General features: G+C 41.9%; 1 long non-coding RNA gene across 1 annotated transcript; it reads right to left on the bottom strand.

The window, feature by feature from the left end:
- Positions 1-4404: 4404 nt before the first annotated feature.
- Positions 4405-13973, bottom strand: LOC134757423 (uncharacterized). The gene is made up of 3 exons (XR_010131312.1): positions 13912-13973; positions 12223-12887; positions 4405-6200 (listed from the first exon to the last, which is right to left on the bottom strand). It is a non-coding gene; the product is annotated as an uncharacterized lncRNA (long non-coding RNA).
- Positions 13974-21692: the final 7719 nt, after the last annotated feature.

Raw genomic sequence — 21692 nt, 5'->3', positions numbered from 1 at the left:
CAAAATTTAGCTGGGTGTGGTGGCACCTGCCTGTAATCCCAGCTACTCGGGAGGCTGAGGCAGGAGAATTGCTTGAACCCGGGAGGTGGAGGTTGCAGGGAGCTGAGGTGGCGCCACTGCACTCCAGCCTGGGCAACAAGAACGAGACTCCGTCTCCAAAAAAAGGAAAAAGAAAAAGAAATCCAGTCAGCAGGAAGATGGGGCTCACTCTACCTGGGAATGTAGGACGGTGTCTTGGAGCTGCCACAGAGCTGCAGTGGGAGGATTAGGGACTCTGGAGCACTGGTGTTCTGCATTCGTCGTGTATAGACACTGACGTGTTATTTCATTTGCTCCTCACTGCAGTGTCATGAGGTAGACAAAGCAGGCATTATTGTTCCCATTTAGGAAGTGAGACAGCTGAGACTTAGAGAGATTACATCACCTTGCCCAGTAAGTTTGAACCCAAGTGTTGTCATCATTAACTACATACTGTATATTTTATGTCAGATTCAATAGTTTCTGATGTAAAGGCCCAGATTTTAAGTGTTTTAGGCTTTGTGGGCTACACAGTCCTTATCACCACCAGTCTGCTCTGCTATTGTAGCATGCAATCATTCATACAATACATTAAAATGGGGGCATGGCTGTGTTCCAATAAAGCTCTATTTACAAACATAGGTGGTAGGTTGGATTTTGACCCTATCCTATGCTAGAAAGCTATAACCGATTTTATGTGAAGAGTAAAGATTCACAGGGTATTAAATACACTTGTGCATTTTAATTCTCAAAAAGTAAATATTGGCCGGGCGCGGTGGCTCACACCTGTAATCCCAGCACTTTGGGAGGCTGAGGTGGGTGGATCACGAGGTCAGGAGATCAACACCACCCTGGTTAACACGGTGAAACCCCGTCTCTACTAAAAAAATACAAAAAAATCAGCCGGGTGTGGTGGTGGGCATCTGTAGTCCCAGCTACTTGGAAGGCTGAGGCAGGAGAATGGCGTGAACCCGGGAGGTGGAGCTTGCAGTGAGCCGAGATCGTGCACTCCAGCCTGGGCGACAGAACGAGACTCCGTCTCAAAAAAAAAAAAAAAAAAAGTAAATATTAAGTAACAGAGTGTAAAGGAACACAGCCTAACCTAATGTGATTCATGTAATAAGGAAAGAGCATAGGGAAGTTAGCTGAGTGGAGGTTACCTAGCAGTGAGGTGATGGGAGCTCAGGAGATACTCATGGAGGATGAGGGAGGTGGGTGATGCTGGGCAGTTATTTTCCAGGTGCCTCTGCCATGTGACCGCCCTGGGCCCCCCACAGCTCTCTTTTTTCCACTCTCTACCTTACTGATCAGGCCTCTGCTGAGCTGTAAACCTGCATTTTCTATTCTGCACACTTCTCACAGAACCTCTCATCTCCTTTCTGATATGACAAATATTCCAGACCCTGCTTCCTGAAGGGAAGATGCAGGCTCTGCCCTAAGGTCAGGACAGGAAATCCTGGCAGGGAAGAGGAGCTAGGAGACTTAATGGGAATAGGTCTTTATTTCTTCCACCCACATCTGGTTCAGCCCAGTGACCTTATTATTTGGTGACACATTTCTGTCCACCCGGCTGGTTAGCTCTGCCAATAAGGCTAGAAGGGAAAATAGGAGAAACTCTAAGAGCAGAGCTCACTCTTTGAACATGGTACATTTCTTTCTATCTTTTTTTCTTAATTCTTTTTTTGGAGACAGAGTCTCACTCTGTTGCCCAGGCTGGAGTGCAGTGGTGTGATCTTGGCTCACTGCAGCCTCCGCTACCTGGGTTCAAGCGATTTTTGTGCTTCAACTCCCTGAGTAGCTGGAACTACAGGCACGTGCCACCACACCCAGTTAATTTTTGTATTTTTAGTAGAGACAGGGTTTCACCATATTGGCCAGGCTGGTCTTTAACTCCTGTCCTCCAGTGATCCACCTGCCTCGGCCTCCCAAAGTGCTAGAATTACAGGCATGAGCCACTGTGCCTGGCCTGAACATAGTAAATTTCTATTTATACTCAGAAAAATAGACTTCTTAGTAGGCCCAAGGAATCTCAAACTCCTTCTCATGCTCCTCAATGTACATTTCCAAGTGCATCTCATCCCTATTGTTCTCTGCTATTTCTGTCACCTAGGATGTTTTCCCATCACCCCTCTTCTGTCTCTTCACCCACCCAGTTCCTGCTCATCTTTAAGGTTCAGCTCCACAGCTTTAAGGAATTGCTGTCTCCTTCATGGAGCTTTCTCTGCTCAGTCCTGTACTGCCTGTACCATTCATTCATTTAGCATTGTATTTTATGCTCCTTTATGATCTTCCAGGTTAATTAACTTTTCACGTGTGTCTTGTGCTGTAATGACAGTTCAGCTACTCTGAAGCGTTGGCTGGGTTTTAAGTTATCTGTATCTTCCAGCACAGTGCTAGACTCATACTAAGCACACCTGTGTAGTGGGCTACATCCGCAACTATGATCTTTCAGTGGGCTTTAACATGGAGATTCCTTTCTCTCCATTTCTTTTTTTTTTTTTTAACTTTTATTTTAGGTTCAAGGGTACATGTGCAGGTTGTTATATAGGTAAACTTGTGTAATGAGGGTTTTTTGTACAGATTATTTCATCATCTAGGTACTAAACTTAGTACTCAATAGTTATTTTTCCTGATCCTCTACTGGCTCCCACCCTCCACCCTCAAGTAGGCCCCAGTGTGTGTTGTTCCTCTCTGTGTCCATGTGTTCTCATCATTTAGCTCCCACTTATAGGTGAGAACATGTGGTGTTTGGTTTTCTGTTCCTGCACCAGTTTGCTAAGGATGATGGCCTCCAGCTCCACCCATGTTCCTGTAAAGGACATGATCTCGTTCTTTTTTATGGCTGCATAGTACTCCATGGTGTATATGTACCATATCTTCTTTATCAAGTCTACCATCGATGGGCATTTAGGTTGATTCCGTGTCTTTGCTCTTGTGAATAGTGCTGCAATGAACATATGTGTGCATGTGTCTTTATGATAGAGTGATTTATATTCCTTTGGGTATATACTCAGTAAAGGGATGGCTGGGCCCAATGGTAGTTCCGTTTTTAGCTCTTTTGAGACAAGTTCTTTCAGGGGCAGGTTGGAATGTGTAAGTGACCACACATGTAAAATGATCACTTTCTGTTGGTCTTCAGCCATTGTCCTCGGTCAAGTCTAATCAGTACTCTGTAAAATCCATGAGAGCAGAGACTGTGTTTGATTTTGCTCGCTATTATATTTCCACCATTTAGCAGGTGCCTGACACATGGTAGATGTAATAATTATTGTCTGATGAAAGAATGAGCGAATGAATATTATTTTTACCTGGTCCTGGTTGAATCCCTTACCCTGTGGGAAAGGGGCTGACTGTCAAGAAGTGAGGGGATGTCCTTAGTTGTCCCTTCTTGCCAGAGCATCTCAGCCCCTCGGGATTGACCCCTCAACAGGTGATGAACAGAGATCCCAGAAGTAGTCACTTTCTGAGAAAACATCTCCTAATCTAACCCACCAAAGCTTGCTTCATAGTGTATTGAGATGTGCTTCCTGTCTTGGTCTGTCAAAAGACTTGAAATCCCTTCACAGTGTGAGTCACACATGAAGTGAGTGCTTAGTGGTGACTGTGTTTGCTGATTTGCTTATGAAGGCAAAATCTGATTTAAGAGCCAAAATTATATATGTATATATACTTTGAACATCCCTAATCTGAAAATCTGAAATGCTTCAAAATTTGAAACTTTTTGAACACCAACAGGATGCCACATGTGGAAAATTCCACACCTGACCTCATGTGGTGGGTCATACTCAAAACACAGGCTCATGGCAGTTTCCTCAGCACCCCCAGGTGTTCTGGCGATGCTACTGTGCTGCTTCCTTACCCTTAACGTAATATTTTTTCACTGTATGACTGGTATGTCATTTTTTTTTACTGTGAAATACTTCTGTTTGTACACATGTCAACAATGATTCTTGGTAGCATATCAGTTCAGTCAGGAATGACAGTGATGCCAAACCGCCACAGACCGTCCACATGCGTGGCTGAGGCAGGGCACCTTTGCTTTCTGATGGTTCAGTGAACATGAACTTTGTTTCGTGCATAAAATTATTAATAATATTGTATAATCTTACCTTCAGGCTATGTTTATAAGGTGTATATAAGACATAAATTAATTTTGTGTTTTAGGCTTGGGTCCCAGCTCCAAAATGTCTCATTATCCGTATTTGAATATCCCCAAATTTGAAAAATTCAAAATCTGAAACACTTCTGATCTCAAGCATTTCAGGTAAGAGATTTTTTTTCTCTCTCTCTCCATATATGTATGTGTTTATCGATAAACTTTCATAAAATATAAAAATTGTTAATACATATGATTCACACATGATTAAATACTAGGGAGAATATACAGAATATTCATTCTGTCACATAGGACAGGTTGTAATATATATTTAATTATCCACATGCTAAAATAGTTCATTTTCCTGAATAATGTTTTAATAAAAATATTTTCCTCTTTTGGGCATTACGTAATAACACACTAAGGAGAAGGTTGGTTGTATTTATTTAACTGGCTTTGTGCATATTTACCACAAGGTGGCAGTATAGCAGCCCCTCCTTGCTTATTAGGGCCAGAGATACACACCTCTTAATGTCGAGATAGCAGAGATTGTTTCTTCCCCCTCAAGTTTCCAAAGTCTAAAATCACGTCCATATGTCCTGATTCGTAGCTAAGTAGATTTTCAAATTAAACGCATACACGCATAAGTCCAAATTCTCTCACACTCACAAAAACTCTCATCTACAACCTGGCCTGTATGACAGAATGAATAGTCTGTGTATTCTTAGTTAATCACGAGTGAATTGTATTAATAATTAAGCAATCTCTTGTGTAATAGGCAAAATCAGTTTTAAAACTTATTAGTGAAACTTTTAAAGCAGTTTAGAAGGAATAACCTATTTCAGTGGTGATATTGTTATAGGAGAAAAGAGGCCTCCATAGTTCTCGGTTGGCACAGGGAGAGAGAATCTACAGGAGGAAGGTGTATGGGAGGCTGCGGGGAGAGGTGCATAGGAAGCTGTCAACCATTGCTTTTTGGCTACAAGCATTTACTGATCACTAATCGTTCATGAGTTTATTGTGTAAAAGCTGGTCTTTGACTTTTAAGAGCTTATGACCCAAAGCTATAGACAGCAGAGAAAGAAACCCAGTAAATAGGTGAGAAGACAATCACCATTACCATGATCTAAGAAGGAGGTAAATAAAGAAGGAAGAAACACTGTTTTTATATGTCTTTCCAGGGGATGAGAAAGAGAGTAGAAACAGGCAGAATGGAATGGGTAAAAGATCAAGAAAATAATAATAAGGAGATCCAGGTTCTTGCCTCAGTTCTGCCCCTCACCATTCTAGGTCACTGCAGCTTCCTCATGTGCTGAAGGAAACGTGGATTTAGGTTTTGGCTTTGGAAGCATTAACAGAAGTATGTTCTGCCAACAGTTTTTATTAATGGGTACTCTTCAGAAAAGATTTGTGTTGAAATAAGTGGGGAAAGCAAATGATCATATTGCATCTCATCCTCTCCCCCTCACCGTCAGAGAGTCACAATGTGTGTTAACATAGAAAGGCTCTGAGTAGCCTGGCATGAAGAAACTAATGTAACTTTGTTTAACCTAACACTTCAAACTTAATTTGACCATGGAACACAATTCCTCACGTCATCCTACTCCAAGAAATACCAATTAATATTTCATAGAATATTAATGACCTTTGGTAGATAATTTGGAAACCACAAATTGAGAGGTCTTCAAAGCCTGTTTCAGCTCTAGGAATCTGGATCAGAAGCTCCAGGAGGGTAGGGAACTAGATCCAACTGCTTTACTTTATCCCCAGTGCTTGACATAAAGTAAATGATCAATAATATTTGCAAAATCAATGAATGAACTGTGATCGTTTAGGTCTATTTCTCACTCCTTCCAGGAGGCATGGGCTCTGTCTACCCCCTTCTGAAGTTATGTGCATATCAAATTTAAGCAACTCCAGCTAGAGAAAGGAGACAAGGACCTTTTGTAGTGTAAAAACACAAGGGAATTATGCTGAGTCTTTCTTGGCAATGTACGAGTGTGTCGTCTTGAAGATATTTGACCCTAATAGGATTGCTTTTCCATTTCCTCCTGTTTACATAAGTCAAAGTCTTATTCAGATTCATCTAGGAAAAAAGAAAAAAACAAAATTAATTGGAAGGAAATGACTGACATCCCCATTCTGAAGATCAAAGAGAAGGAAAGAATCTCAGGGGGAGGGAGAATTAGAGGTTTCTAAGGACCAAGAGGCTCATGGTAGTGGACGATGGAGAGAGAGACTCTATAGAAGTGGGAGGCTCCTTGAAGGATAGGGAGACGGTGACTGAGTAATTGGCCCCCACAATTAAGAAAGAAGTTTAAGAAGCTGCTAGAATAAGCTGAATAAGGTAGAGAAACCACTCCAGGTGCTCTGTTTGGGTTATAAGTGTATCTTGAGCAGAAGTAAGGAACTCAGGTGTATTCTATCACATCCTGTATACATGGGTATTCAGTTAAAAGGAAAACTTTTCTCAGGGTCCAGATAGCACCATTCTGCAATTAAAGACATAATATGGGAAGGGGCAAACCCAACTCTACTGAAAGGATTAATAGCATAGAGTGCAATTTCAGGCTACACCCACCCAAAGATATCAGCTGCCTACTGTAAACTCCTTTGGTTAAGGCAAACTCTGGGAGGTGCCTGCTGAAATGCAATATGTGACCCAAAGAGAAACAGCACATTTACCCAAGAGTAATCGTATTCACAGCACAGAGAACAGGGTCCTAGGACACAAAACACTGGAGAGGTAAATTTTCCTGGGGAAAGAGAAGCTGAGGAGCATGGGACAATGCTGCAGGACAGCACTGCACAGGCCCTGGGAGCTGGGAGCCAGGCCCGCAGGTGCCAAGGGCTTGCAGGGAACCCCAAATATAAGACGTGGGAGACATCGAAGGTATATTTTATCTGCTTCACCATTTTGTTCACAGCAGATGTAAAAAGAGACAATGTCAAGTTGAAAACAAAAGATCTTGGAAGACAGCCCAGACCTCCCCATTTCTGCTTTATATCAACTGTCCTGTTCTTATTATTTGTATCTAAAAATAAAGTATTGATGTGTGTAATTATTAAATATTTGTACACATATCTGTACAATATATGTATAAATATAGTTGCAATTATTTTTAAAGTAAATTAAATCAAATTCAACATTTGAGGTTATTCTTGTAATTCTTCATTCTTGCTCACTTGCATGCCAATATGATTTCTTAACAAGGAGAAAAAGGAACAGGGTTGCAATTGGCACTCTGAAATTGCATATAATATGGAGCCTGTAATATTTCCATCAAAAACAAGTGACTCTGGAGTTAATAACTGTAGTGATTATAAATCACTCCATTGCTTTACTCCTCCCCTCCCACATTATCTCGAGTTTCACTATGATGTAGGTATCCTATGAAGGCGAGTCAGGTGTGCGAATGTCACCTGGCATGTGTGTAATGTGCGAAGAAGATTGCTAACTGTGAACTGGGCTCATGTCTCCAGCATTCAGATGGAGCAACACTGCTGGCTTAAAATGAGACAAATCCTCCGGACATGTGGAGGCCATTTTAAAAGCCATACCAGCTTGTAAGAATACTCTTTAACAAAAATTCCCGTCTGTTCAGATACAAGTCAGTTTTACATCCTTGATATTGCATGGTTTGTGCTAATTTTCCTAAGTCACTCTAACTTAGGGAAACAAATATTTCAAAGAAATAAACTCACTCCTAAATACCCATACAATACTTTGTATGTGATGATTTCCATTATAGGATGATTTCAAATAATAAGGAAATAAGGAAATAAATAATAATAAGGATATAAATAATAATGAAATAAATAATAAGGAAATAATAATAAGGGTATAAATAATAATAAGGAAATAAATAATAAGGAAGAATAATAATGAAGAATAAATAATAAGGAATAATATTATAACGGAAGGTTTCAAATAATAAACAGAGTATTAACAAGTGTATATACTTAATGTCAAGGTAAAGTGTTCATTTTTTACCCAACAGGAAATGACTCTGCTCAAAATATTTATTTCATCTGCTTATTACAGTTTGCTTTTAGTCAAAAAACTATTAGTTTGAGTGAAAGGACATGATTTATACTACTGTCCTTGGTTACCCTGAAGATTTAAATGTTATGTCAACTTTTCAACATTCAAAGCAGAAAAAAATTCAAGGATCAAATTAATTTTTATTAAGGAGGATTAATGTTTGTTTTCAGCTCCAATGTCACCATCCACCTTAGCCAAACAATTAAAAATAGAGTCTGAGAAGGGCAGGGGAAGGGAGAGATCAGGATACACAATTATGGATAGAGGAGAAGAGTAAGTTCTAGTGTTCTGTACCACTGTAGGGTGACTATCGTTAACTACAGCACTATAGTTACCACTATACCACTATAGGGTGACTATAGTCAAATGGCTAGAAGGAGAATATTGCCGCTTCCAACATGAAGAAATGATAAATCTTTGGGATGATGGATATGCTAATTACCCTGATCTGATCACTATACATTACATGTATGAAAACATCCCTATGTATCCCATGAGTATGTGCAATAATTATTTGGCAGTTAATAAAATAAGTTAAAAAAAAACCCCAAAAGTAAGAAGTACCCATACGTTAGCTTGTTGAAATATTACAACTGTGTTTTTGGCATTTCAAGTGACAGCTATGTACAAGTTTGTACAAAGAAATGTTGCCCAGCTTCATGTTCTGGTAGAAGCCCTCAAATCTGTGATTTGGATGGACAGATGAGAATCTTATACAAGCCATGCAATAGGGCAAAGGAGGGGAGACATGGGACCCACTATATATGTGTAGTAGGCAGAATAACATTCTGATGTGCGTGTCCTAATCCCCAGACCTGCGAATATGTTACCCTCCGTGGAAAAGGGGACTTTGCAAACGTGATTAAGTTAAGGATCTTGAGATCAGGGAGACTATCCTGGTGGGCTCAGTGTAATCACCAAAATCCTTATCAGTGGGAGGCAACAAAGTCAAAATCGGAAGAGGGAAGTGTGATAACAGAAACAGTGGCTGCCGTGTTGTACTTTAAAGATGGAGGGAGGGGCCATGTGGAAGGAACGCGGGAGGAGGTACCTGGAAACTCATAAAGCCGGAAACAGATTATCCCCTGGAGCCTCCAGAAGGAATGCAGCCCTGCCCACACCTTGCTTTTAGCTCAGCAAGACCCATTTTAGACTTCGACCTCCAGAACGCTAAGATGATAAACGTGTTGTTTTCAGCTATTAACTTGGGGGTGATTTGTTACAGCAGCAATAGGAAACGAATACCTATGTGACCCAAATTTCCTTTCTTCTTCTTCGAAGACTCCTAAGAGTTAATACGAAGTAGAAAGAGAAGTTGGAGTTAAGCAGCTCGTTCCAGTTCTGATTTTGCCATTTCCTGTCTGAGTGACCTGAGTAAGTTATTTAAACTTCTTTGGCCCTAACTGTCTTCATCAGGAAAAGAGGCTGTGGTAAGAGTTAAAGACGGTAAAATGACAAAATGCCCAACATAAGGCCTGGATGATTATCTTCAAGATAGACCTTCAAGAAAGGTTACTCCCATGCTCCACCAGCCTGCTGAAGGTTTATTGCATAAAAGTGGTCTACTTGGCAGTTTCTACCTTGTGTTAGAAGCCCCCGGAGCCTTCTGGGCAGATGCCCATCCTGGTCTCTCAGCCTTAGTCAAGGGTAGCTGAGACATGGTGTCCAAACCTGCAAGCTAAGAAGAGCTGAGCGATGCTCCCCGAGGTAGGATTTGTAGTCTTACCGTCATCTTGTATGTTCATAGCATACCTTGTGAACTTCTGGCCTTTCCTGTCTCACTTTGTCTGTGACCCAGGGATGGTACTATCTCACACCTGGTGGCACTGTGAAGAAGGTGAGAAGCCCAGGTGTTCACAGATGGAGCACGATTACACATGGTAGCAGCTGCCTGGGTTTTGCAGATTAAATCCTGAACTTGGGGGCTCCATGGCTCAGGTAGTGCAAGCCATTGCCTGTTTGTTGGTCCAGGTCCTGAGCAAGCCCTTATTTGTTAGCAAATAAGAGGACCACATTTCCAGGCATGGGCTCAGGTGGCCTGGAGAGGATGAGTCGCTTTATGAAGCTGTTTTCACTAGAGAATATGGAGCAATCCCAGATAGGCAGGATTTGGTTTTCAAAACACATTTGAAAAGATAACCCTTAAGAAATGAAGGTAGTTTCTTTGCTTATACTTGAAATCTCATAACCCAGGGTGAGGCACAAGAAGGACAAATCTTTGCTGGTAAGTTTATTCAGGTGGAACTGTTAAAGTTTGTCCCTTGCCGTTATGTGGATTTTGAAGAAAATTGGTCTTTGCCACATTGTTTCCTCCAGTTTTTATCTTTGCTTTGTTTTGTATAAATGTATGAGGTAGAAATGCAGTTTTGTTTCATGCATAGATTGTGTAGTGGTGAAGGCTTTTAGGGTGTTCATCACCCAAGTAATGTACATCGTACCCATTAAGTAATTTCTTATCATCCACGCCACCCACTCTCTAATCTTAAAAAATTTGTCTTAGTCATTTTTAGAAGATTGGAAGAACAGAATTCAGTGCCGTAATCAATATGGATTACTACATCTGAGTGTCCTGAATCCACATCTTAAATCGAGTACACTCTACCCTCAACAATGTTAATTTGACCTGTATTTAATAATCTGTATAATTGCTGTTGCTCTGTATGGTAATTAGGCATAAATGGTAAGCAGTTTCTATAAATTCCTGTAATTGTTATTACTTGTGTTACTACCAAGCCTTATTTTTATGACTTTTTTGCTTCGAATTTCTTAGCTCAGGATGATGTATAAAGTGTCATTATCACAGTTTAGATTAATTTAAGTTTCATCAAATACAATGTAAATTCTGGTCCTCCAAGAAGCAGATGCCAGGATGTGCATCGATGTGCACAAGAAACACCTGTGAAGGATAAAGGGGGGGGGGCAGCGAGAGTCGTCAGACCCAGATGCAGCCTCACACCTGCAGAGGAGACGGGAACAAAGGAAGATTGGATAGGAAGGGTCCCAGACGCTAGAGCAGTTTCAAGAAAGCTTTGGCCAGGCCTCTGGGATGTCCTCGAGCCCAGGCACCTATTAGAGGAGCCCTGATTCTCACAGGAGTGGGCCTGCACTCACTCCCTGCTGTGCTTGGGGTTGATTGGGAGCAAATTGCTGGCAGCATGGCTTAGGTTTTGACATAGCCACAGCGGTGGACCCAGCAGGGCAGTGGCTGAGGTCGTCAGTCAACTCTGCCCCCCACAGCAGAAGAGCTGCATGGTGCATTTTCATGGCCACCCCACTCTTTCTCCACCCATACACACTGGCACATATTAAAAAGCAAGGATTTTTTGCTGTGCAGAAGCTCTTTAGTTTAATTAAGTCTCACCTATTTATCTTTGTTTTTGTTGCATTTGCTTTTGGGTCCTTGGTCATGAAGTCTTTGCCTAAGCCAATGTCTAGAAGGGTTTTTCCGATGTTATCTTCTAGAATTTTTATAGTTTCAGGTCTTAGATTTTAAGTGCTTGATCCATCTTGAGTTAATTTTTGTATAAGGTGAGAGATGAGGATAAGACTACAAATTGGGTGCAGTGTACACTGCTTGGGTGAAGGGTGCACCAAAATCTCAGAAATCACCACTAAGGAACTTACTCATGGAACCAAACACCACCTGTTTTCCAAAAACCTATGGAAATAAAAAAATTAACATAAAAATAATACACTTAAAAAAAAACAAAGCAAAGATCTGTGCAGTCAGCACCTGGGGCCATGTTTCCAGACTCCCTGTCCATTTTCCAAGACCTAAGGTGCTCTGGGTCACCCTTCAGGGGTTTCCTGCCAGAGTTCTTCCTGGGCTGTGTATTCTGCCTTTTTCTGTTGCCAGAGAAAAAGATGGGGCCCAGATTGCTGGTTCTGGAAGGATTTCTAGCACAAGGATCCAGTCTGCCTATGGATGAAAGGGGAGAGAGGCTGAGAGAGCACACTGGACTCTTGGGCCCTGGGAGCTGGGGATTGCAGAAGGGATTTGGTAGGCCCAGAGTCTGTGATGGGGATAAAAGCTGTGGTTGGAAGAGGCAGATGGACCACTTACCAGGACCAGACCACCAGCAGTCACAGAGGGTGGGCTTGTCATGCCTGGGGAATACAGGAAACTGGGAGAGAGACACCAGGTCCATCTCTTCTGATCTCTGCCCAGGCAACCTTATGTGACCAGCGCATGCTCCTCTCAGGCAGGCCAAGTGTCCACTGTCATATCACCAAACCACTCCCCAGCTGCCAGCTGATGTCTAAACTCCTTTAACTGGTATAAAGCCTTTCATTCTACCATTTGAAAGTTTTAGAATAGTTCTCTAGTTTACTGCACGAGGGTCTGTTGTCCAGTAGGTAGGTGTGTCTGTCCCCTCTATAGACTGGGAGCTCTTTTAGTGCAGAGACTATGTCTTTTTCCTCTTTCAGTTTCCTCACCTAAAAGATCCCTGGTACAAAGTCAATTCTCCATAAGTTTTTGTTGACTAGAATGGAAGCGAATAAATGCAGATGCTTCTGTGAGAGGTAGCATAGCAACCAAGATGAAATCCCGTAAAAGCAGATCAATAGGAGAGTGCAAAACTGTGGACATTCACGTGTCCTGAATTCACATCTGAACTGCAGCATATTCCGTCTATGGAAACATAGATGAATCTCTTAGTCTTTCTGCATTTAAATTTCCTTCATATAAAATGAGGCCAAGTACCCGCTCAGATAATTTCAGCATTCCTGCAAATATCAAATGATAAAGAAAGGACTTTGAAAATGTAAGAGTGATGAATAAAGGTATATTATTTTTTATTGTTCTGTGAGGGCTTAGGGGTTAAAGGGAGCCAGTGATTGGAGCCGATACAGGGAGAGGTTTTAAGGGATCCCCAACGTTACCTGGGCATGGAGGCATTTCAGGCCATACAGCAATGAAATTGCCAGTTGCAGGGAATTCTAGATTGTTTTTTAAAACTGTGACTGTACTATACAAAACATGAAGTAATCCATGGCTCACATCTCAATAAGCAATTCCCCTCGAGGCTGTTAGGCTTTCTATAAACAGAAATAAATTATATTCACTCAAGACATTGCCTTAATAGTAAAATCGTATAAACAACATAGCCACCCCTTTATTGTGGGTGAGTAGTGATTGACTGATGTAACCTACTCTTGTTTAGCCCTTTATGGTTTTCCGAATATCGTAATGTACATTACCATTTTGATTTCTCAAAATGCTTGTGGAAAAGGAAAAGAATAAAGAGTTTTCATGCCATCTCACCACTTATTAATTTAGAGCTCATAAAGGAATTCTGCAACAAAAAATTGGATCGTGATTAAAAGTTTGAAGTCAGATAGACCTGGTTTAATCCCAGGCTTTGCATGTGCTAGCTGTGTGGCCATAGGTAAGTAAGTAACCTATCTTAGCCAAGTTTCTTACTCTTCAAAATAAAAGGTTTAACTATTGCTTAAGTGTTTTCTAGATAAATGCAATAGCCCCATATTGAGATTTCAAAGAAGGAAAAGGACTTTGAATGTGGAATGAGCCCCGAGAACTTCCCTATGTAGCGCTGACACTCAGATGAGCTGAAGTGAGGCATGTGGAATTCTCAGCGCAGAGATTGTCACGTACTAAGCATTCAATATTGGGCTTAGGAATCAGTCATTTACAAAGTGTTTTTGCATATTTCATTCAATCCTCCCAAAGACTCCATAAAGCTTCCCTTTACAAATGAAGAAACTAAAGCCCAGGGAATTCATGACTCACCAGTTACAAGGCCAGTCAAATGTCGGAGGCCCTCTCCGCGATGAGCACTGCCTGTCTGAGTCAGGGAAACTTGCCACCGCCAGTGGTTATTAAGAAAAGTGGGAGGGACACAGCAATGTGGATTACCACTAAAGGGCGAGAAGATGCAGTCTGCTGCCGTAGCATGAGTAGAGTCAAATGGCAAAGACCTTAGGTTCTGTTTTCTCTTTTCTTCAGCTTCAATGAAAAGATCTATGAACTGAGAGTATTTCTAAGATCTCTGTAAATTTCCCAAAACCCTGATAGTTGGTAATTTGAGGCAGGCATGAGTATCAGGATTAGAAATTAGAGAAAACAAATCCTGTTGCTTAGATGATATTTTGAGTACCATTTAAGCGTATTTATTTCCCATTATAGAAGTTATATTATTATATTACCAAAAATTTGAAAAATGGTATAGGACCTATAATATTGGTGACAATACAGGTGATTCCGTTTTCCTGGCACAATTTCTATTATCCTCTCAAAACATTTGAGATTCCTTCACCCTACCCTCCTTGTCTTTTAGTGGGTGTGATCCTACCATTGTTTTAAACCCAGCGTTATACTCTGGAAGGTGTTTTTGTATAGCAGTGACAGAGGATTCTCTTTGTTGGTTTGGAGGAGCTTGAAGTTTATGTTAACATGTGTGCAAATGTGCAAATATACAGGGCAAGGTAATTCAGATGTGGGAGGCTTCATGGTACCACCAGAAAATGGGCATCAGGGGCAGCTGGGAGGTGAGGAGTCGTGAAAAGGAGGTGCCTCTGGAGTTCGGTTCGGGATCACTTTCAAAGGCAGGCACAAACCCCATCCACATGGGCGATAACGTGGTGACATGAGAAGCCACGAGCCCTGAATACAAGATAAGATCGGTATGAGAGGTTAAGAGAAAGAATATGGAAGAAAAGATATTATAGAATTTACTCTGCTTCTTGAAAGCAAAGAAAATACAAAATAATATTTTAAGTCAATGAAAGCCATGGAAGATAGGGAAGACATGGTTAGGGAGGAATGAATGCAGGCATGGTCATTTGTTCACTCACTCACTCATTCATTCACCTATCCAGAAAGAATTTTTGAATACCTGCTATATATTTAGCATGTCCCCAGAGTCTTCTTTTTTGGGAGTAAATGATGGCGCAGTCTCCAATGGTAGGGGAGGTATCTAGGTGAGGAGGCAATACAAACCCACTCAGTGATTGGGGGAAGCTTAAACAGCAACCTGTGCACAAATTCAAGAAAGCCTGGAGTCATCTTTGCTGGGAGCCATGAAGAGAAATGATGGATGACAGGCAGGAAGGTGTGAATTTCAAATGTGCTGACAGTTGGCCGATGGTGTCTGTGTGTGGAGTTCATGTCAACTGCATGCTCAGCAAAACATCTTATTGTCAATGGCCCTGGGAAAATGGTCTCTTGTTAGCGTCTTTCAATGACAACTACATGAAGGAGTCACTTGAATTTTTCCCTTGTCTAGATGTAGTGACTTGTGATCTAAGGAGTGCTAGTGAGTAGACAGTTATGGCAAACCTAGTTTCACCAAAGGAAGAACCCTCATTCTTTGCCCTAAAAGCTTGCTAGTTATGATGGAATGAATGAATGTAACACTAGCAGAACGCCGGAAGTCTTTAAGATGCCTGGACTGCGGGACCAGAAGCTCAGAATTCTGGGGGTCATAAACGTTTGACTTCTTCAGCGGAGATGGTTACATATGTTTTATTCATAAGACCCGTTGTCCACATTAGGTTATGGTGTTGAGAAGGGTCAACAAGCCTAGAAATATGTATTGTTCAAATCAGTAAATACCTATTGAATTGAATCGAGGCAGAATAGAAGTGTTTCCAGGTGCCTTGTCTTCTCCAAATGACTTTTTGTGTGTGCCTAGTAACAGAATACTTGAGTTGACATCATGCCAAGTTTCAACCGTTGGTCATATATTTTCTAGATAAATGACTCTAGCTCCCCCTTTGGATTTCAGAGAGGAAAGACTCTCAAATTTGGGATGGGGCCCCAAGGACCTTCTTAAGTAGCGTTGACAAGTCTCCAGATGGGTTAAGGATATTCCTGATGTTAGGCACTGAGAAGTCTAGCCCCACAGTGTGCGCACACACTACCAAATCTTAGAAGACCATTTGTTAACAATATATTTTCATTATATTTTTAAGATTCTTCTTGGGTGGCCAGAATTTTAGCCATCAACTGTAGGCTGGGATTGGGTGATAAAAACTCCATGCCTTCAATATTAAAACAGAGATTGGAGTCAAAAGAGGATCCATTCATCGTAGTCCCATTCCCTCCCCCTACTCCCTACTCACATGTTTTTATTGCACTCATGATCACTAGTACTATTTGCATTTTAAAGGCCAGTGGGATTTGAAGGGCTGTGCCTATCCATATTCTATATATTGGTACTGGGAGCTTATGTTAGATTTGAATTTTCTTACAAATAAGGCCAGCTGTCTCTGGGTCTGTAATGCTCTTTTAGGATCTTGGGGAAAAAAGGAACCAGGCTGATATGAAGATTACTCAGCTCCCTTCCCCACCCACAGACATCTCTACCCATTCACTGAATGATTTGCAAGTGAGCTATGAAGAGAACTTCCCCGCCAGAGGTCTTAAACTATACATAAGGATATTTTGCAAGAGCAGCAGAACAGAAACAAGTTCAAAAGGACAGAGGAAAAATGCTCCAAATCTGTGGCAAACAGGATTTCACTGAAATTTACAGGATTCTTTGGATATGCCTTTGATTCATGCACTTATTTCCCAACACTTTGAAACTATTTCAAGTGGTATTAAAATAAATAAAAACTTTTCTCTGTAATGAAAAATTTAAAATGTCTACTTTTATAGACAAATTGAAAAATGACTATTGCTTAAGTTTGTTTTCTTAAGCTGAGTGTTTTTTTAATTGGGGGGATGGTTATAAGAAACTACATTCTCTCTCTTTTGCTCAACAATAAATGAAAAACACACTTTGTGATTTAGCCAAAGGAAGTTAAAGATGAATCTTTAGGGAGAGGAAGTCATGCAACTGTTATCATGTTAATCTTCCACTGTAAGAGTGGGGCTAAGAGCCAGATTTGCTGTTTATAGCAAATGAACAGAACTTGAATAGTTAAAGAAATCCTCCAGTTCTCAGATCTGGTGCCTGTAAGCCAGCTTGACATGTTTTCTAGTGTCCTTCTCCTTCACACATACTAAATACTTGAAGTGACTAGAGATGAAAGTTGGGTTATTAGATATGAAATGCCTCCTCATTTATTCCTCTTCAGTAAATGTCTCTGTGTAATCATGACCATAAGCCACCACGAAATTGCATTTCTGTGTTAGTTTTACTGGACAATTCTCTCTTCTTAGTCTCTGCCTCAATTTTCTAATCTATTAGTGGGAACAATGAAAGGCAAATGGAAGGGGGCATGTGATGACTTTAGTTTGGCATGGAAGCAGGGATGTGGATTAAGTGGTAGGAAAGACCTTTCCCATTTTCTATTTAATTCTAAGCTTCATTATTTGTTTGAGTGTCTTTGAAATTCCTCTTTCATTGGGTCTCAGTTTCTTTCTTTGAGTTGAGTTCAATACCTTAGCTTAGTGATGATAATGTAAGAATACTTTTTTAATGGTTGAATTATCCTAAGATGAAAGGCATGATTAATAAAGAAGAGAGTAATTTGGGGGAACACTAAGAGAGAGGATGGCATATTGGAAGAAAGTAGTCTGGGAGGCTAGCATTCTAGTTTCTACTAGTAACTTGCAGTGAGTTTTCAGTAGATCTCTCAATGGCTCCAAATTGGTTTTCTCAAAGTGACATGATAAAGTTATAGCAAATGACCTCTAAGAGCCTTGAAAGATTCAATTGAATTGGCATTATTCTGCCTTCCAGCTCTTGGTTCACCATAGCTTTGTTTTTTGATTCATTCAGCAGATGTCCACTAAATGTGTACCATGTGTCAGGCCTGTTCTAGTAGGTACAGATTCTGCAGTGAACAAAACTGACAAAGGTCATCTCCTATGGAGCTTACAGTCTAGTGTGCATAGATAATCAGTATAGAAACAAATGTATATGTCAGTGGCAAGAGATGTTATGGAGAAAACAAAGCACTGTATTTGAATAGGGGCTGGCAGTGATGGGGAAGGCAGAACTCTCCTATTTAGGGTGGTCAGGGAAGGTCTCTTTCATAAGGTACCATTTGGACAGGGTCTTTAAGGAAGTGAGGAGTCAGGGCCTGCAGATATCTGGGAGAAGAAAAATCTAGGTGAAAGGAATAGCAGGTACGAAAGTCCTAAGATGGGAATATGCTATATTTGTTCAAGGATTAGCAAAGATGACGGTGGCAGGATCTGAGTGAGTAATAAGAGTGACAGAAGATGAGTTTAGAGAAATGTGGTGGGCCAGGGCAGATCGGGGCAGTCATAGAAAGACTTCCAGCTGTTTCTGTGAGTGAGAAGGGAAGCCACTGGAGGGCTTGGAGCAGAGGGGTGACATGACTTGATGTGCTTTTAAAAGCATCACTCAGCAGCTGTGTTGAGGACAGACTAGTGAAGGAAAGGCAAAAACAGTGAGACCAGTTGGGAGGCTCTACCAGCAATGACAACTGGGGTCAGGGTGGGAGTGATACAGTTGATGGAGGTGATGAGAAGTGACTGAACCTTGGATATATTTTGAAAGTAGAGTCAACAGAATTTACTGATAGATTGAAATGCAGTGAGAGAGAGAGAAAGAAATGTCAGAGATGATGCCAGTGTTTTGTGTTGGGCAACTGGAAGATTGGGCTAGCTATTTTTTTGAGAGGCAGAAGACTGCAGAAGGAGCAGGTTTTGGATGGAAGGAAAATCAAGAGTTCATTTTCAGGCATGTTAAGTTTGAGATGTCTGGTAGGCATCCAGGTGGAGATGTCAAGATGTTAGTTAGTCAAATCTGGAGTTCAGGAGAACACTTCAGGCTGGATGTATACATATGTATACAATGACAATTTCAGAATTGTCATTGTATTGATTTAATTTAAAGCCACAGACTAGATGAGATCACCTAGATCCTAGGCCAGTTGTTCTTAACCTTGGCTATGTATTGGAATCATCATGAGAGCTTAAAAAATGCATGGATGACTGGCCCTCATCCTAGACCAATTAGATTGTAACTCTGGGGGAGGGAGGGTCAGTTCCAGGCACTGGAAATTTTAACAGCTCTCCAAGTCAGTCTAAGATAAACCAGGGTTGAAAATCACTGACCTACAGAGTGAGTGTGAATGGAGAAAGGAAGAGTCCTGCTTCCTGCTTCCTGCTCCCTGCAGTGTTTAGAGATCAGGAAGTTGGGAGGAACCAGCAAAGGAGACTGAGTAGGAGCCAGCAGTGAGGTAGCAGGAGAGTGCTGCATCGCAGCAGTGAGGTAGCAGGACAGTGTTGTGTCCCAGAAGTCCAATGAAGAAACTGTTTTGAGAAGGTGTGAGTGATTGTTAGTGTAAAATATTGCTCAGAGATTAAGCTGTGGCATGGGAAGAGATCACTAGGTTAGGTAATGTGGAGGTCACTGGTGACCTTGACAGGAGCAGTTTTGATGGCATGGGAGTGAAGCCTGCTCCTATTGTTTTAGAGAGAATGGGAGGAGTGGAATTGGAAACAGGGAATAGGGGTACAGACAAATGAGGTAGGAGTGGGTTTGGGAGGCTGAAGAGACAAGGGAAAGTGATATAGTTTTGGTGTTTGTCCCCTCCAAATCTCATGTCTAAATGTAATCTTCAATGTTGGAGGTAGGGCCTGGTGGGGTGTTTGGGTCATAGGGATGGATCCTTCATGAATAGCTTGGTGCCCTCCTCCTGTTAATGAGTGAGTTCTTGCTCTGAGTTCATGTGAGATTTGGTTGTGTAACAGAGTGTGGCACCTACCCACTGCTTGCTCTCTCTTTTTCCATGTGATATGCCAGCTTCCCTCTCTGCCTCCAGCCATGACTGTAAGTTTCCTGAGGCCCTCACCAGAAGCCGAGCAGATGTTGGTGCCATGCTTATACAGCCCGAAGAACTGTGAGCTGATTAAATTTATTTTCTTTATAAATTACCCAGCCTCAGGTATTTCTTTTGTTTTGAAACAGAGTCTCGTTCTGTCACCCAGGCTGGAGTACAGTGGCGCAATCTTGGCTCAGTGCAACCTCCACCTCCCACATTCAAGCAATTCTCCTGTCTCATACCCCCAAGTAGCTGGGATTACAGTGTGCACCACCACACGTGGCTAAATTTTGTAATTTTAGTAGAGACAGGGTTTTGCTATGTTGGCCAGGCTGGTCTTAAACTTCTGACCTGAAGTGATCTGCCTGCCTCAGCCTCCCAAAGTGCTGGGAGTACACAAATGAGCCACTGTGCCCAGCTAGGTATTTGTTTATAGCAACGCAAATGGCCTAACACGAAAAATTGGTACTGAGGTATGGGGTGTTGCTATAACGGTACCTGAAAATGTGGAAGTGGGTTCATAACTGGGTAACAGGCAGAGCCTGGAAGATTTTGAAGGGGTCATCAGAAGACAGGAAGATGAGGGAAGGTTTGGAACTTCTTAGAGACTGATTAAATGGTTGTGACTAAAATGCTGATAGAAATATGGATGGTGAAGGCTGGGCTGACATGGTCTCAGATGGAAAGGAGGAATTTATAGGAACTGGAGCAAAGGTTACTCATATTATGCCCTAGCAAAGATCCTGGCTGCATAGTGTCCATGCTAGGGCTTTGTGGAAGTTTGAACTTAAGAGCAATGACCTAGGGTATCTGGTGGAGAAAATTTCTAAGCAGCAAAGTGTTCAAGAGGTGGTTTGGCTGCTGCTAACAACCTACAATCAAACATGGGAGCAAAGGAATGACTTAGAGTTGGAATTTATAATTACAAGGGAAGCACAGCATAGTTTGGAAAATTTGCAGCCTGGCCCTTTGGTAGAGAAGAAATTCAAGGGGCTATGGAACAACCACTTGCTAGAGACATTAACGTGACTGAAAGGGGGCCAGGTGTAAATATCCAAGAAAATGGGAAAAAGGCCTTGAAGGTTGTTCAGAGATCTTCAAGGCAGCCCCCTTACATCACAGGCTCAGAGGCCTAGGAGGGAAGAATGTTTTTGGGGGCCAGGCCTGGGGCCCAGCTGCCCTGTGCAGCCTTGAGGCATTGCTTCCTGCATCCCCACTGCTCTGGCTCCAGCTGTGGCTCAGAGGGTCCCAAATCAGTTCCAGCCACTGCTTTGGAGAGCACAAGCTGCCATAAGCCCTTGGCATCTTCCATGTGGTATTAAGTCTGCAGGCACATGGAATGCAAGAGTGAAGGAGGCTTGGCAGCTTCCACCTAGATTTCAGAGGATGAATGGGAAAGCTTGGGTGCCTAAGCGGAAGTTTGCTGCAGGGGCAGAATTTACACAAAGAGATTACTAGGGCAGTGCTGAGAGGAAATGTGGAGTTGGAACCTCCACACAGAGTTCCCCCCAGGGCACTGCCTACTGGAGCTGTGGAAAGGGGGCTGCAGCCCTCCAGGCCCCAGGGTGGTAAAGCCACTAGCAACTTGCACCCTGAGCCTGGAAAAGCTCCAGGCATCAGACTGTAACCAATGAGAGTAACCATGGGGGCTGTACCCTGCAAAATCACAGGGGCCAAGCTGCCCAAGGCCTTGGGAGCCCACCACTTGTACTTCCATATCCACCCAGGGATATGGAAGGGAGACATGGAGTCAAAGGAGATTATTTTGGAACTTTAAGATTTAATGACTGTGCTGCTGGGTTTCAGACTTGCGTGGGGCCTATT

This window comes from Gorilla gorilla, chromosome 17 (genome assembly GCF_029281585.2).
Source record: "Gorilla gorilla gorilla isolate KB3781 chromosome 17, NHGRI_mGorGor1-v2.1_pri, whole genome shotgun sequence".
Taxonomy (NCBI): domain Eukaryota; kingdom Metazoa; phylum Chordata; class Mammalia; order Primates; family Hominidae; genus Gorilla; species Gorilla gorilla.
This window is presented reverse-complemented; position numbering and strand designations above follow the sequence as displayed.